Raw genomic sequence first — 16,110 nt, forward strand, 5'->3', positions numbered from 1 at the left:
TAATTGAAAGTTATAATTTAGTATTGTATTATTTTTGGGTTTTATTAGCAAATTCTTATAAAAATTGTATATGTATTTAAAAAAATTGACTTTATTTAATTATTTGACAGAAAGATAAAGTACATTTTTGAATTCAATTCAATTTAAAGTAATTGATGGAATTTTTTTTCACTTGTGCTAAATATGCAAAAGATTTCTGGTATGTATTTCAAATTTCCGGGGTGTCGTATAAATAAAAGTTAATGAATATTCCGTTTAGTGAACTCCTGTATACTGGTTACAAAAATTAATTTCCATCTTACGGTGTAAAATATTCAGTTTTTATTATATTTGGTAAACAATTTATTTAAAGAGTAATCAAGAGACTTTTACTCTAACCTAATATTTCAGATAAGATTGTTGTTGAACTATTTATTTTTTTAAGAATTGGTGGATTGTATCTTACTTTCAAATGAAATAAGTTTTAGTGAAGTGCAGAAAAAATGTGTATATGTAATTTAGTAGATGTACAAGGAAGTCATGTGGTGTCCACATCAGATTATTTTATGAAGAAAAACAACACGTAAATAAAAAATATATCATTAATACATATTTTTGTATATATATGCGATGTATCTATGTATAATAATGTTACAAGTATACACCTGACCACACGAGACATGCACTAACGAATTGGGATTTTCCGCTAGTGATCGGTACATTTACTAGTGTATTGTACTAGTTTTATTGTACTAATAGGTATATATGTATGTGAGTATATAAATGTGAATAGTGAAGTAAAAACTAAAACAGTGTTTTAAAAGTAAAAGGAAAAAAAATTATTTAGAGAATTTCATTTTTGGAACTACTGTTGTTATTTTTTATTAAAATAATTGATTAATATTGTAAATGTATCTCATCTATTGCAGATTTTTATTTAAGAAACAAACATTTGAAACATGATCAAATCTACTTCATTTCTTGTGACGTATTGTTTACGATAGATGAGTATAACTGGTCCGACCATCTTTGCTTAGTTGAACGACGGATTGAACATATGTCGTCCTTGCGTGTAAAATTCTATATATTTCGTTAGGACGACGCCATGTCATCTTTTGTTGATCTAAAATGTTCAGCGTTTCATATTGAATGCGTATATCAAGTTGTTTTCGCTATCTAACGGTTAATTTTTGAACTGTGTTAGTTTAAATGAGATGATGTTAGTGAGGAACTGCGTAGATGATATTTGTGAGAATTTTTGTTTACGTGCGTGTTGTTGATTTATTTTCCATGTTTATTCACAGTTATTTTTGATTAAAAATTAATAAAATGTATTATATTTATGACCCTAAATTAGTCAAATTGTTTTACGATATCTTGGATTATAACAAAGGAGAAAATTTTGATTCTGACAAAAGAAATTGAGGTTATGTCTATTGAACGTGAACAAATTAGTGGATTATGTTTGATAGTGGTTCTGAAGGGGACTACATGACGAACATAGGGACCCGACGTACGAAGATCCGGCAGGATTTGCATTTAACGGAGGATGATTATTATGACCACGGATGTTAAAAAATAAAAAAAATTGTTTCTGTAACTGAACTTTCGGTAAGTGATATTGTTGTAATCATTTTACTTCATGGCCTACTTGTTTTACTAATATTCCTCTTAGTTTTTTCTGAAATTCCTATCACTTTTACTGATAATTCTATTTGTACCGAATTAAATTTAGCCTTCAACTTCATCAGCTTCTGTTATTGGTAACGTTACTTCTCAAATATGAGAAGTATAAGGAGTGAAATGGTTTCCCGTTATTTTCTTCACTGAGATGAGTATTCAGTTCGTCAAATCAACTGAAATGCAGCCGATATTCGACTGATTCGTTTACTCTGTTTGCTGTAGGAAATGGTTGTATAATGGGTATCATTACTTTCAGAGAATGGTAGTATACAGGAACTTATCAATGTATCCTTTTCTAAAATGATACATTATTCATTTATTTACTTTCTTTACTGAGAGATATGTATTGTCAAATACTTAATACTGCAATTTTCAATCAGGTAAATTTTATTTTGTTCTGTAGTGTGGTTTTTTATTATTTTAATTAAAAATTAGTTATTTTTTTATGGATAAATTATTATTATAAAACATATTTTTATTTTTATTGAAGTGAGTATTATGTGTTAATAGAATATCGGAATTCGTTAAATGCAAAATGTAATTTTATGATTGGACTGGTTTTCAGAAGGTAATTTTATTTTTATACGTAGTACTTTCACATTGAAGTTCAACAACCCACTCGTGAACAACACAACTCAAATATTTTGCCCACAACAATATTATATATGTGTGTATGTATATAATTACGCTAATTACAGGTTCATCTTAATAATATTAATCGGGTATATGTTTATTAATAACTTATGATGTAATTATGGTTATTATATTACTTGATTAATTATTGTGTAATTATATTAATTAAACATAATTAATCATTAACTGGAATTTATTTATTATATCTGTAGATTAATAATATTACTATTATTTTATTTACTTTTTGATTAATTACATCAAATTATATGTCAAGGTTTACAACAAAAAGCCAAGTCGAATGGAATTTTTAATTTATATGAAAATTTTAACATCGGCTATTTATTATAAATAAAATTCAGAAAAATGTGTTTTTTTAAACTTATTACTGTATTTATGTAAGTTGTAATTTCAACAATGTAAAGTTTGTTATTAATTATTCCAAGTGGCGTCTCAAACTTAGGGTGTTGTATACAGTAGAGTGAAAGCCAAAGAGCTACAATTAAGATATCAAAGACCCACTTGCGGTTTTGTTAATTGACAACCAGACGTAGCTACAAACGAATTAAATTCACCCTGGCGCACGCGCAGTTATTAGCAGTAGCTTTCTGTAATCTCTTCTGTCCTTTTATGTTTTAACGTATTCTTTCGTTGTCTTTGAATTCAAGGTTGATGGTCATGTTATGTTATTGCGTGTTCCTGTTTCCATGAAATTTTGTTAGGTAATATAAAAAGATTTGTTAAAAAAATGTTTTACTTTTTCGTGTATTTTGCGATGATATTACTTTTTGATGAAATTCATTTCGCAATTATTTACCACTGTTTTTTTTAGATATTGCTTCATTTGTACAGATTTGTCAAGTTCTTAACATTAAAAGCTATTAAATTGGCAATTAGGTCGCATACTACATATGTAATGTTAATTATGTATAGTTGATGTAATATTAAAATATATAATAAATCGCTTTTTTTACTTGACTCAGAAGATCGACTGTTAAATGCAGGTTATATTCAACGTTTCAAGCGACTGAACACTCTATTAAATAGAGCAACTGGCTGAATAATTAACATCATTACTTTCAGAGTAAGCGATATTTAGTGCCATTTCCATTTCAAATGGTTTTTATGCATCACAATCATAACAAACAATAAATTGCAATATATTACTCCTTTCGGTAAAAAATAATGGATGAGTGAGTTACGCCGTATTGAGTGGAGACACATTGTCTCCATTCAGTAGGAGAAAACCATTAACGTATAAGGAGTGATTAACGAAGAACAATGTAATTAATAAACTTGCAGAATATGTTCTACTAGTGAAAGTAAAGAAGAAAGTTTATATAAATGTTGGTCTCAAAAACAAGTAAAAATACTGTTCTGAAATGTATTTATTTTTTTTTCAATTTTTCAGGTTAGATTTTGCAGAAAACCACTAAATTTACCTCTTAATTTGGGTTTTAAAAAAATTACAGTCTGGGTTAATTTTACCGAGGACTTAGAAATCGGGGGGAAATTTTTCGCCTCGGACTTTTGCTAATTAAACGTTTCGGAACATATGTTTATATGAAATTTCTTCTTTATTTAACTAATATTAATTGCCCTGAACGTTTGTTACATTCTTTGCGAATCACTCTGTATACAACATTACGATTATTTCTGTTCTCACAGTTTCTTCGTTTTCGAATTTGAAAGTATAAAGTGTGAAAAAAACTACCTAACATTATATAAACTGAAATTACAAAACTAGTAATTTTTGTTATTATTTTATATATAATTATTATATATATATTATATAACACTAATGGTTGTATCACTCGTTTATTTTTTTGTTGGAATGTAGCTTCTTAATTGTCAATTTACATGTAACAGAAATGTTACATGATCTGTTTTTTTTCATAATTCTATTTTCAACTATTTTTCTACTACTTTTACAAATAATAAAGCTGGTTTAAACAAATTGGCTGTTGAATATTTTCTTTTCATCAATTTTACTTCCTTGTACGAAGTAAAGGAAGTATTGTGATTGCGAAAAATTTCGGTTTTCAGATTTCAACGGAAATATCCATTTTGACCATCTCTGAATCCATTTTGGCTAGTTTAGGCGTGATTGTACGTACAACACAAAAACGTATGTTACACAATGTACGTACACAATGTATGTACGTATAACACAAAAACGATTAGCCTTAGGATGTTGAAATTTTGGATTTAGGACTATTGTAACATCTAGTTGTGCACCTCCCCTTTTTATTGTAATCGACTGAACCAAGTGTCCAAAAAAGCCCAAAATCCAAAATTTTGATTTTGAACTTTTTCTTAACTGCATTAATAAGCCCTCATTGAGAGCTTTTCAACTACATATCTTAAGTGGTACTTATTTTCATTGGTTCCAGAGTTAGAGCCAAACAAAAATTTTAATTAATGAAATATTTGTATCTTACAAGGGAAGGCAATCGGTTCAAATTTCATCTCCTTTTTTTTTAATTTATTTATTTTTTAACTTTTTTTAATTTAAATATATTGATTTTTTAATGATTTTTAACCCGTGATTGTAAAAAAAAAATTACAGTAAATAACATTCAGTAGTACAAAATTATGTATGTGTAACGTATATAAAAAAAAAACGGAAGTTATTAGTGAAATAAAATTTTATGTACTTTTAAAAATGTGTATATGTAATTTAATAGGCATTATAACATTTGTGTATATGTAATAGATTTGGTGAAACATCTGATTATTTAATATTAATTGAAAATAATAAATTATAATTTTCAATTAATATTGTATTATTTTTGGGTTTTATTAGCAAATTCTTATAAAAATTGTATTTGTATTTTTAAAAAAATGATTTTATTTAATTTGACAGAAAGATTGGAATTGTTGGAATTTTTTTTCGCTTGTGCGAAATATGCACAATATTTCTGGTGTGTATTTCAAATTTCCGGGGTGTCGTAGAAATAAAAGTTAATAAACTATTACGTTTAGTGAACTCCGGTATACTGGTTACAAATGTTAATTTCCATCTTGCGATGTAAAATATTCAGTTTTTATTATTGGATTATTTGGTAAACAATTTATTTATAGAGTAATCACGGGACTTTTACTCTAACCTAATATTTCAGATAAGATTGTTGTTGAACTAATTTTTTTTTTAAGAATTGGTGGATTGTGTCTTACTTTGTATATGTAATTTAATAGGCATTATTACATATGTGTATATGTAATAGATTTGGTGACATCTGCTTATATAATATTAATTGAAAATTATAATTTAGAATCGTATTATTTTTGGATTTTCTAGCTTAATTTCTGTTTAATTTTATTTAATTATTTTGGAATTTCTGTTTATTTTTATCTATATTAAAGTTAACTACAGAATGACTGAAAAATAGACCCTCACAAGAACAACATATACACTGAGGCATACATGCCCGATCTTTAATAAATTGCAAAAAATTCTTATCTTTTAGTTCTTTACTCCTCTGATATTGTCGAACTATATTTCGATATATTTCCCTAAGTCGGAATTGATCTTCATTTCATTTAGCTCTTTGGTTTGATATAATTCTTCTGACTTAATTTGTGTACAAATTCTCTAGTTTTTAATTTTTTTCTAGTTTCATCAATTGTGTAACTGTCCAATTAATAAAAGAATTGGAGGACCGTATCTCACTTTCAAATGAAATAAGTTTAAACGAAGTGCAGAAAGAAATATGTATGTGTAATTTAATAGGCGTACAAGGAAGTTATGTGGGTCCACATCAGAATTTTTAGTTAAACATGTCTATTAACATTTTTATGTTAATTTTTTAACATATAATTTCTTTAGTTTTGTAAGATGTTTTTTCAATGAAGAGATATTTTCATTTATTTCTTTCCAGTATTAGGTTAAATATATTTTAAGCCGTTTCTTTTTTTACCTGCTTCAATTAACTAGTAATTATTTCTGTTCTAAGAAATTATTTTCTCCATTTGTGGTGAAATAGTTATTTAGTTATAAATAGGTATGTTTATGTTTAGTTAAAATGAAGTTTTCCTTACAGATAAAAAAAAGTTGGAAGTTTTGTTTATCAATTTTGATTTTGGTCCAATTATTTATTATTTTTTTTTATTCTAATTTGTTTAATTCAAAATATATCATAGATCATCAATAATAATTATCTCATTTGTTTTCCTGTTTTTAGTCTTTCTTCATCTACATTTGTTTTACTATTTTATAATGTTAAACTACCATTCCCCTGTTTGAATATCTTATTATGGCATAACTAATTAATTAATCTTTCTTTTTAGAAGATTATGCTTCAAACTTCACGTTTTTTTCAATCCGCTTTAATACATCTTTCTTATTTTAAATTTTATCAAATTTTCAACACGTGATTATTATTTTTTAAAACGTCATAACATTCTTTATACATTATACATTGAAGAATGTTTTTATTTGTAAGTTTATAAGTTTTAGTTAATGTTGGTCGGAATCTTTATAAGAATATTCGATTAACCCACCGGATTGGTCTAGTGATGAACGGGTCTTCTCAAATCAGCTGATTTTGAAGTCGAGAGTTCCAAAGTTCAAATCCTAATAAAGTCAGTTACTTTTAAACGGATTTGAATACTAGTTCGCGGATACCGGTATTGTTTGGTGGTTGATTTCAATTAACCACACATCTCAGAAATGGTCGACCTGAGACTGTACAAGACTACATACACTTCACTTACACTCATATATATCATCCTCATTTATCCTCTGCAGTAATTCCTGACGGTGATCCCCGGAGGCTAAACAAGAAAAAATGAAATAATATTCGATTAAAATTTTGCTTGAAATATTCTGTTTGTCTTTCACAATTTCTGAAAGATGTTTCTATGGTAAAATACTAGACCTAAAAGGTTTATGTTAACCTTTTCAACATAAAAAATGAATTAATTATGGATATATATTATGGTTTTTAATCTTACATTTAGTAATTATCGTTTATAGTCGGATCAGTATTAATTTAACCGAAATATATTTTACAGCAAATAAATAAATGAAAAAAATTAGTATTAAAAATTAAGAAAACTATCAATGATTTTAAATTACTTTATATGACGATTATAAATAAAAGTAATAAATTATGATGAATTAAAGTTATATATAAAAATTCCATGTCCAAGTTAACAATCGAACTGGAAAACTGATTATTCCAGATTATTCATTACGTTTTATAAAATGTAATTGGAATGTATTAGAATCCTATTGATTTATTAAAATAATAACCAAAAATTATATTAGCGATACATAGTTCTTCCTAGATTTCATGTTCATTGAATTTTTACATTTTAATGTAAATTAATTTACGTGGTATGAATTATTGAAATGTTTAGGTGAGATTACTGTATGTAAAATTGAGCCTCGTATAAATTAAATAGTAATATTTGATTGGTTTGTGATCTGTGATATATATATCCTCACAGAGATTTTATATATATATATATATATATATATATATATATATATATATATATATATATATATTTGGCTTTATAAGTACACTGAAGATTTTGTTTTAAATATTCTGTTAAAAACTGGAACTGTCGAAAGATTAAATAAAAGGAATCATTTTGTAATTTATACTGAGCTTACTACCGTTCTAATTTTCCCCTTCTGTTTTTTTTATTTTCGTTTCCGTGATCATTACTCCTTCTTTACCGGAAAGAAACATTATAAGTAGACTTTTTCATTTGATTAATGTAACTTAGTAAAATTATTTATTAATGTTATTTTTGGTTTTCTTTTTTTAATCCACTTTACATCTGAGTAAAATAAAATTAATTGATTTTTCTATTTTTTAAGTTACCGCTTAATGCTATAATAACTAGTAGTAACTTTTAGAGTTTAAATTAAACTATAAAACGTCTTAACTCTTCATAAACATTATGGTAAATCAAGTTTCGAATAATTTAAAATTATTTTACTACATCCTTACTGCGTGGTTTATGTAAAATCTTTATGACAAAATTATAAGAACCACTTAAAACCTTTATTTTGGTTCGAATCACTTCTCCCTCCCCTTCTAAAATTCCCTCACCCCCTCTTTACTTAGACGCTTTGTCGAAGAGAGGAAACTCCAGTAATTGGTTTGTTCCTGGTCGGTGTCTACGTTATTGTATAAAGTTATTTCCCATGTTATAATCGAATAGATCGTACCATTATCATCAAAGTTGCTGCTATACTATCATATCTCATCATGAATAGTCTAACAACCCTCTTTTTTGTCGTTTACTTTGTATTTTAAACAATGAATTCATGACTTGTTATTGTTTACATTGTCATGAAAACCGGTGCCTTAAAATAACAGTTGTCCGGATGAGGGAAACGTGGCTGTGTACGATAACAATGAGGGCACGTTTTTAAAAGTCATATTATAATTTTTTGTTGTATAAAATAAAACATAATAATATATTCACTATTTTAATTATAATTTTCATTTTAAATTTTTCAGAAGCACCGTAATTTTTTTTTAATAAATCGTGCGATATCATTTATTAACTGCATCCTGCTCATACAATTTATTTTAAAATTTGTTAAAGACTCTCTGAATAAATGTAGTTTTCCTCGTGTTTTTCTGCTATAAAGTTGACGTTTCCATAATTTAAGAAATCTAATATCTGTAATTATTATCCTCATCAATATTTTAAGTTATTTCTTTTAAAGTTTTTTTAAAAATACATCCGCTTTCAAATATTTTCCAGTTTTTTAACTGGTGAGTTCAAACAGTTCTTCAAATAGGGCAGAAATCGAGCAGCTCTAAAAATACCTAGTTTACTGAAAGAAAATAATATGGTAAAAATTATCTCTAAAACCATAATCATGCGACGGGTAAGTGTCCGAACAGTTTATATAAGTCAATTGAACAATTCCATTCACTATAAATTCCGTTAGGAAGTCTGAATTTCGCATTAGATGCTTTTGTAATATATGAAGGAAATATAATTTGTTTTAGCACATATTTACGCTAATCTTATCGGTCTGTGATGTGTTAATGCCAGTGATTCCCAAACTGTGCGCCGCGGCGCCCCGAGGAGCCGCGGCATCTACACAGGGGCGCCGCGAAATAATGTAAAAGCATCATAATTAATTGAACCATAACATTTATAATTATTAATTTAATGTTAATAAAGGAAAAAAATAATGAAGATACACGAGTTTTATTTGTTTTTATCTCTTACTTACGAGTAGTCATACTACTCAGAAAGAAAGGGCTCCATGGAAAAATTTTCATTGACAAAGGGCGCCGCGACTCGGAAAAGTTTGGAAACCACCGTGTTAATCCCATCTTAAGTAAATATACATCGATTCTCGAAATAGGAGAGATGCCCATTGTTTGAAAAGGTCCTGAGATACTCCTACAGTGGAATTTTTTGTCTCGTTTTGCTGTGTTTTTTTTAGCAAACCATCCTTTATTAGCATCATCTACCATTTTGTTCTTATTATGTACTTTCTAGTTTCGTGTGTATTTATCGGACTCGCACAGCACATGTACAGGTACAGTTACATGTTCTTGGTAAGAGTAGGTCTCTCTTATTAGGTACAGGTTTACGATTTGATAAGAATGGGTCTTGACTTCAGAACTACAAAGACCGTTCCTTTTGCGGTGAAGTCACATAATGTCAATGATCAAGTTGAGGTGCTTGTAGAATATAATCGGGTTTTTTAATCCATCCAAGTATTACAATACCTCAGTCGAAAGCGCAAAACATCATACATGTATATGAATGAGAGATTAATGATCAGTGTTTTTATTAAGAAATATGAATATTTTAGTGATCTGTGGAGTTTTGTGAGCTAAAATATGTTTCCAAGATCTCCAATTTTTTTAGACTAAAAGAAATGGCAAAAAAATGTATTAGCTACTTTTTCTCCCTCTCTTGATTGAACTAAAATGATGCCAGATAATTTAGTACATTAATCAATAGCGGTGACGTATCAAACTTCATTACATTTGACGAAAGGTAATTCGTAGATTAGTAAAAGAAGATACGTTGTTTTTATAGATAGATACGTGATTATCTTACGTAGTTCATAACAAATTTTTTAATGTTATCAGGGTAAATCAAATATAAACGGGATTTTTTTTAATAAATTTATTTATTGAAAAATAAAAGACAAATAATTTATTTTTCTACATAGTTTCCTGCTTTAGAAATACATTTTTCCCAGCGAGAAGGAAGGTTTTTATCGCAGCATCGTAGAATGAAGCTGGTTGCATCAGGAGCCAATTGCGCACGAATTCCTCCACGCCCTTGTCATCTTCAAATTGTTGCCCTCCTAGAGCTTCTTTAAGCGACCTAAACAAATGAAAATCGCTGGGCGATAGGTCCGGACTGTAGGGAGGATGATAAAGTTGAGTCCAGTGCATTTCTTCTAGTTCTGAGACTGTTAGAGCTGTAGTATGGGGCTTAGTGTCGTCGTGGAGGATAGCCTCTCGAATCAGTTGTTCTCGTCTTTTACGGCGATATACAGCCCTCAACCTGTTCCAACAGGTCGCAGTAGTAAGCAGCATTAATTGTGTATCAGCAAAATGCATCGCCGGTCGAAAAAAACGGTTGAGAGAACCTTGCCAGCTGACAGTCGAGTCTTGGCTTTCACTGGGGCTTCCTCCCCTTTCCTGCGCCACTCCATACTGACTTGTTTCGACTGGGGGAATGTACTGGTGGACCCACGTTTCGTCGCAGGTGACGATCCGACTAAAAATTCATCACTTTCTTTTGCAAACCTTGCTGTAAGCCTCTGAAAGATCTTCAAACCTCTCAACTTCTGATCTACGATCAAAAGGCGAAGGACCCATCCGGCACCCACTTTACGGAACTTTAGGTCGTTCGTGATGATCGCTTGACAGCTCACATAACTTATTCCGACCTGTTCTACAATTTCGGTTACTCTCACCCGTCAATCGTCTTCAAGAATGTCTCGAACCGCGCGAATGTTTTCGTCGGTAATACTGGACCGAGGACGGCGATCGTGTTTCGGATTTTCCACTCGTTCTCGTTCTTCCTTGAGTTCTTTATGCCAGGCAAACGTACGAGTCTTTGATAATGTTTGGTCCCCGAACTGTGCAGTCAATTTCCATCGCTTGAACTTTTTCACGAGCCAGAAATTTTATAATTATGCGTTCGCAGCGAAGGAGTACACCTATTACCCCGACATCATGAGCGTTACTGACGGGTTGGTTGGGAGTGTGGAATGGCTGGCTCTCCCCACTCCTAATGACCCCACCCAAGTACACTAGAAGCGCGGGCCCAGTCCTACCAACCGTAGATGCTCAGGTACAAAAATCCCGTTTATATTTGATTTACCCTCGTATTTAGTTTTCTCCCAACAATTATGTCTAAAAATCGTTATTATTTTGGATACTTTTTCTTTTTTTGAATATGCATTCTTTAACTAATATAAAAAACTCTTTCTTCAAATGCCTAACCGAGATGAAAAATGGAGTCATTAACGATATTCAATCCAGTCCTGAAGTTATTTAATTTTATAATAGAAGGAACTTTAAGCTATGCGTAAATTAAAAGATAAATGCTTAATACATATATATTAGTTATAGAATATAAAACAGATGATTAGTCTTTGGGTAAAAAAATCTTTTTACGAATACCATCAAACCAATCAATTGATTAATTAAAAAAGTAAAATGATGCTGTTAATTTGGATGCGTACTAACAATTCTCATTTGTATATAAGAAGAATGAATCACTGGAATTTCCTGCATATTTTTATGCGCAATCTTGAATTCAAATATTATGAATTAAACGAAATAATTAGATTAAATTTAAAATCATATCTTCAAAAAAAAAGAAAAGGAAATAGAATATGGAGGCAAAATTAGCTTAGTAAATTAAAACTTGGTTCTCTTATTAAGATCTGATTGCGATTTTAGGTTCTATTTCTGATTACTGCCATTTTTTCTACATCCTAAATATATTAATATTCAAAAATTAATAATGCGTATCACGTTTGTTGATAACAGCGGAAATATTGCCTTCGGCAAAATTAAAATAAAATCATGGATTCTTATGCCTTCCTCTTTATTGTAATACTTTAATATTATCGTTGTTCTGAATTCTTATCAAAAAGATATTCACGCACAATAATGGTGTACGTGTAGTCCCGTATTTGGTCGTCAAAAAGTTGTGTAAATGGATATTGTAATGCGTGACTTGCGTTCCTTAACAAAGTAACCTTTCTTTAGATTCCTTCCTTCCTTAATTTCAATTTCGTTGGTCTAGAGTTACATGTATTATTTGTTTAATAATTTCTTCCCTTTTTATTTATTCACCAACCTTTTCTTAATTTTAAGATGAAATTATATTGCTTTTAAAAGGTTTGTATTATATATTTTTCGTTTTTAGATACATATTTTTTATTTATATCTTAAACAATAGAAAAATTGAGTTTTACACTTTATTAAATTTGTTTTTGCACATTGTTTAACTTTTTGAAGAAAGCCTTAGAATTTATGAAAAAGTATTTAAATTAAACATGTTTTTTTTCTTTTTGATAGTGAAATTTCAATTAATCATTACTGCGTTAAGATACTAAAGACAGTGATAGACAGCAAAACATTTACTCATCACTGTCTATTAATTTCTAAAGATGGTTAAAATTGTTGATATTTTTTATCGCAATTCTCCTTTATCTCAAAATTTTATTTATAACCTGTTGGAAAAAGTAAAGTCGTTATTGTAAATAAACTATTTTTGGAATCTAATAAAATTTAAATATTTTCACAATTAGAAATATACTGATAAATTTTAATTGAAAAAGAATGTTTAAAGTTTTAAGAAAAATTGGTTTGACATACAGAAAAAGAAAGAGATCTGTAATTTATTCAGGAATAAGGTCCGTAAAAGTAAGTAATCCATAAAAATAGAAAATGAGTGAGAAGTCTGCTTTACAGAAACGATGAGTCAAAGATTTAACCTTTATTCTTTACGTATATATCATACATGAAAAATTCAATAAAATAAAAAGAGAAGAAAAAATAGCGGAGAAACCTTTTTTTAAAAAAAGTAATGGATTCCCTTCCTACTCTTTTTGAATAAATGTAGAAATTAATTAAAAGTAATTAATGATATGGATTTACTACTGTTAAGAAGAAATTCTATTTAAAAGTAAACGTAGGAAATGCGACTGATACAAGATTAATATGACAGAACGTAGTATGCCGGAAGTAGCAAACATTTGTTATTTAGGTAGTAAAATAACAAAGGATGAATGAATTAAAAATACATTTAAAAATATATCTTAAACGGTGGAAAAATAGGGGTTACATAAACCAGTTTTCTGATTAACCTCACAAAAGTAATAATCGTTTAAGGAGAAACCAAACACAGATTCTACGATTAGAAAGAAATGTTGAAAAAGAAATAAATTTCATTGGTTTACAGTAGCGAAATCATGGACTATCGGTAAAGAATAGAAATTTTGACATTGAAAATTAAGTGGTAGATATTGTACGAAATGAAAAGTTTTTAAAATAAATTGAAAATAGAAAACCGACTATGGCAGAACGTTTTAGAGGGGGAAGAACAAGGTTTAATCTATATTAAAGCATTCAGGATTAGTGAATTTGATCTAGATGAAGTACAAAGGGTAAAAGCAATAAAGAGAGAATATGTAACCCCTCATGAGGATGAGGGGTTATAAATTGATCTTAAGAAAATACAGGATAGAAAGAAATCATCAAATCATTCAAAGGACAGAAGACACTACCCTCCAAAGAAAAATAAATTTTAGAAAAATTCTGTCATCTGTATGAATTAGGGTCTTTTTTATGATTTTAACCTTTACAGATCAGGAAGCCAGTAAAGTGGCTCAGTGCGGTGACAGTTTTAAAACGCTGTTACAAAATCATTTTATATGGGATCTAAGTCGGTTATATTTTTTTATATTCACAAAGAAATCAGTTTTATTATACAATTTGAACTATAGTTATACGAATTAAAATGTTTTATTTGGACAAGAAAGAATATGACCATTTTTTTCTCAGAAATGTGCTTGTGTGTGTGTGTGTGACTGGTGTATTATAATTGCTATGAGGGTTACGGATTTATTTATTATTTACAAAACTAGCTTATTATATTAGCAACAAAACGATGTATTGAAACACATAATAAGTTATGTTATACGGCACACACAAAAAAAAAAGGAATTTGTGGTCATAAATGTGTCACTTTTATTTGAGGCCTAATAAATCTTTTCTGACAAAAGATATCGGCATCAATGAAACACATACCGATTCGTAATGAATAACAGTATACAGTAAAAATAGTTTTTTGTCAATCCGAATAGCCTTTTAAGTGGAGGGGATTTTTATAAAACGTAGTTTTTACTGAATCTCTTTCTTTATACTAACATATGTTACTTTATTGTGTGAGTGAGTACGAGTGAACTGCAGTAAGTAACTTACTATCGCAAACCGGCGTTCCGTTGGTAATATATTATTTCATTATTTTTTTCAAAATTACATCGGTTTTTTTTTTATTCAGTGCGATTTTTTTCACATATAGGGCGTTTTTTTTTAATTTGTGATTTTTTTTTATTTGCCGTAATTTTTTTTTTTATCGAGACAATGAATGACGAACAGATTAGGTTTGCTCTTGACGAAGAACTTTCAGATTATGACGAAAATGACAGTGACGACCTTGAGGGCTTGGACGACATCAAAAATACTGAAATTAGGAGTAACGATTTTTCGGAACCGCATCTCCTGAATTTTAGTAGCGACGATGATGATCCAGGTCATTCGATTAGTGATACTGACACGGAACAGAAAATAAATGTAGCCGGTTCAGTTCTACATCCACATGCTGAAGGAAACGGTAATATATTTCATGAAATCCATTATCGTTCTCCAGTGCAGTTGGATGTTGAAACGCAACCAGCTGTTGAATTTCCTCTCCAAGATGAGGAACTTGACACGGCGGAGTTACAAGAAAATCCAACTGACCGGGCCCAAAATGACGAAACAGTTACAGATGACGAAGGTTACGAGTTGGAAGGTCGTCTGCCGGTTCTTGGAAATCCCTGGTTAGTTTGTACTGATAGGTGTAAATATGACACACTAAACAGTTTGCCTTTTATGGGTCCGGAACCAGGTGCATTTGTAAAGAATCCCGACCTTTTGGCTAAATCCGCTCCTCATAAGAGAGGTCGGCCTAAGAAGCGTCGTAGGAATTTACACAATGTGCCTGAATATATTCCTGATCCCCGTATTCATGGGCAGACGCCGTTTGCCGTATCTATGTTGTTTTTTGGGGCTATCCTTGAAAAAGTAACATCACAAACTAATTTGTATTTTCAAAGCCGTAGACCTGATAGGCCATTACCTAAGGACAGAATTCAAGGTGACGTTAGTCTTGCCCAGATGAAACGTTTCTTTGCAATCATCCTGGAAATGGGTCATACTGTAAGACACACTTTACAAGAATACTGGTCGACTGACGAGGTTTCCCATTTCGCTTGGTTTGGGAATACATTACCGAGAACTGTCTTTCTTCATATTTAAAGTATTTACACTTCACTAACCAGGATCCACCAATAGAATCAGAAATGCAAACTGGTAACTATGACCGCCTCTGGAGAGTACGCGAAATATTTTAAATTGCTCGTCAGAAATCTCGTGAACTCTGTAATCCACGACAACAAATTGTAGTTGATGAGGTTTTATGCGCCTACAAGGGTAGAGTCTTGTTTCGGCAGTATATACCTAGTAAACGAAAGCGCTTTGGGATAAAGGTTTACAGACTTTTCGATAATTCTGGGTACACATTCGA

General features: G+C 29.8%; 1 protein-coding gene across 15 annotated transcripts in view; it reads left to right on the forward strand.

The window, feature by feature from the left end:
* The window catches only part of Dscam1 (Down syndrome cell adhesion molecule 1), a 607,521-nt gene that overhangs the window by 145,398 nt on the left and 446,013 nt on the right, over positions 1-16,110 (forward strand). Inside the window, exon 1 of one of the 15 annotated variants that reach the window (XM_075368247.1) lies at positions 1,227-1,590. The exons of the other annotated variants lie outside the window; for them this stretch is intronic. The gene's annotated coding sequence lies outside the window, so the exon portion shown is untranslated. Of the gene's footprint in view, positions 1-1,226; positions 1,591-16,110 lie in introns of those variants that run through there. 15 annotated transcript variants of the gene reach the window in all.

Source organism: Lycorma delicatula, chromosome 6, assembly GCF_047948215.1.
Source record: "Lycorma delicatula isolate Av1 chromosome 6, ASM4794821v1, whole genome shotgun sequence".
Lineage (NCBI taxonomy): Eukaryota > Metazoa > Arthropoda > Insecta > Hemiptera > Fulgoridae > Lycorma > Lycorma delicatula.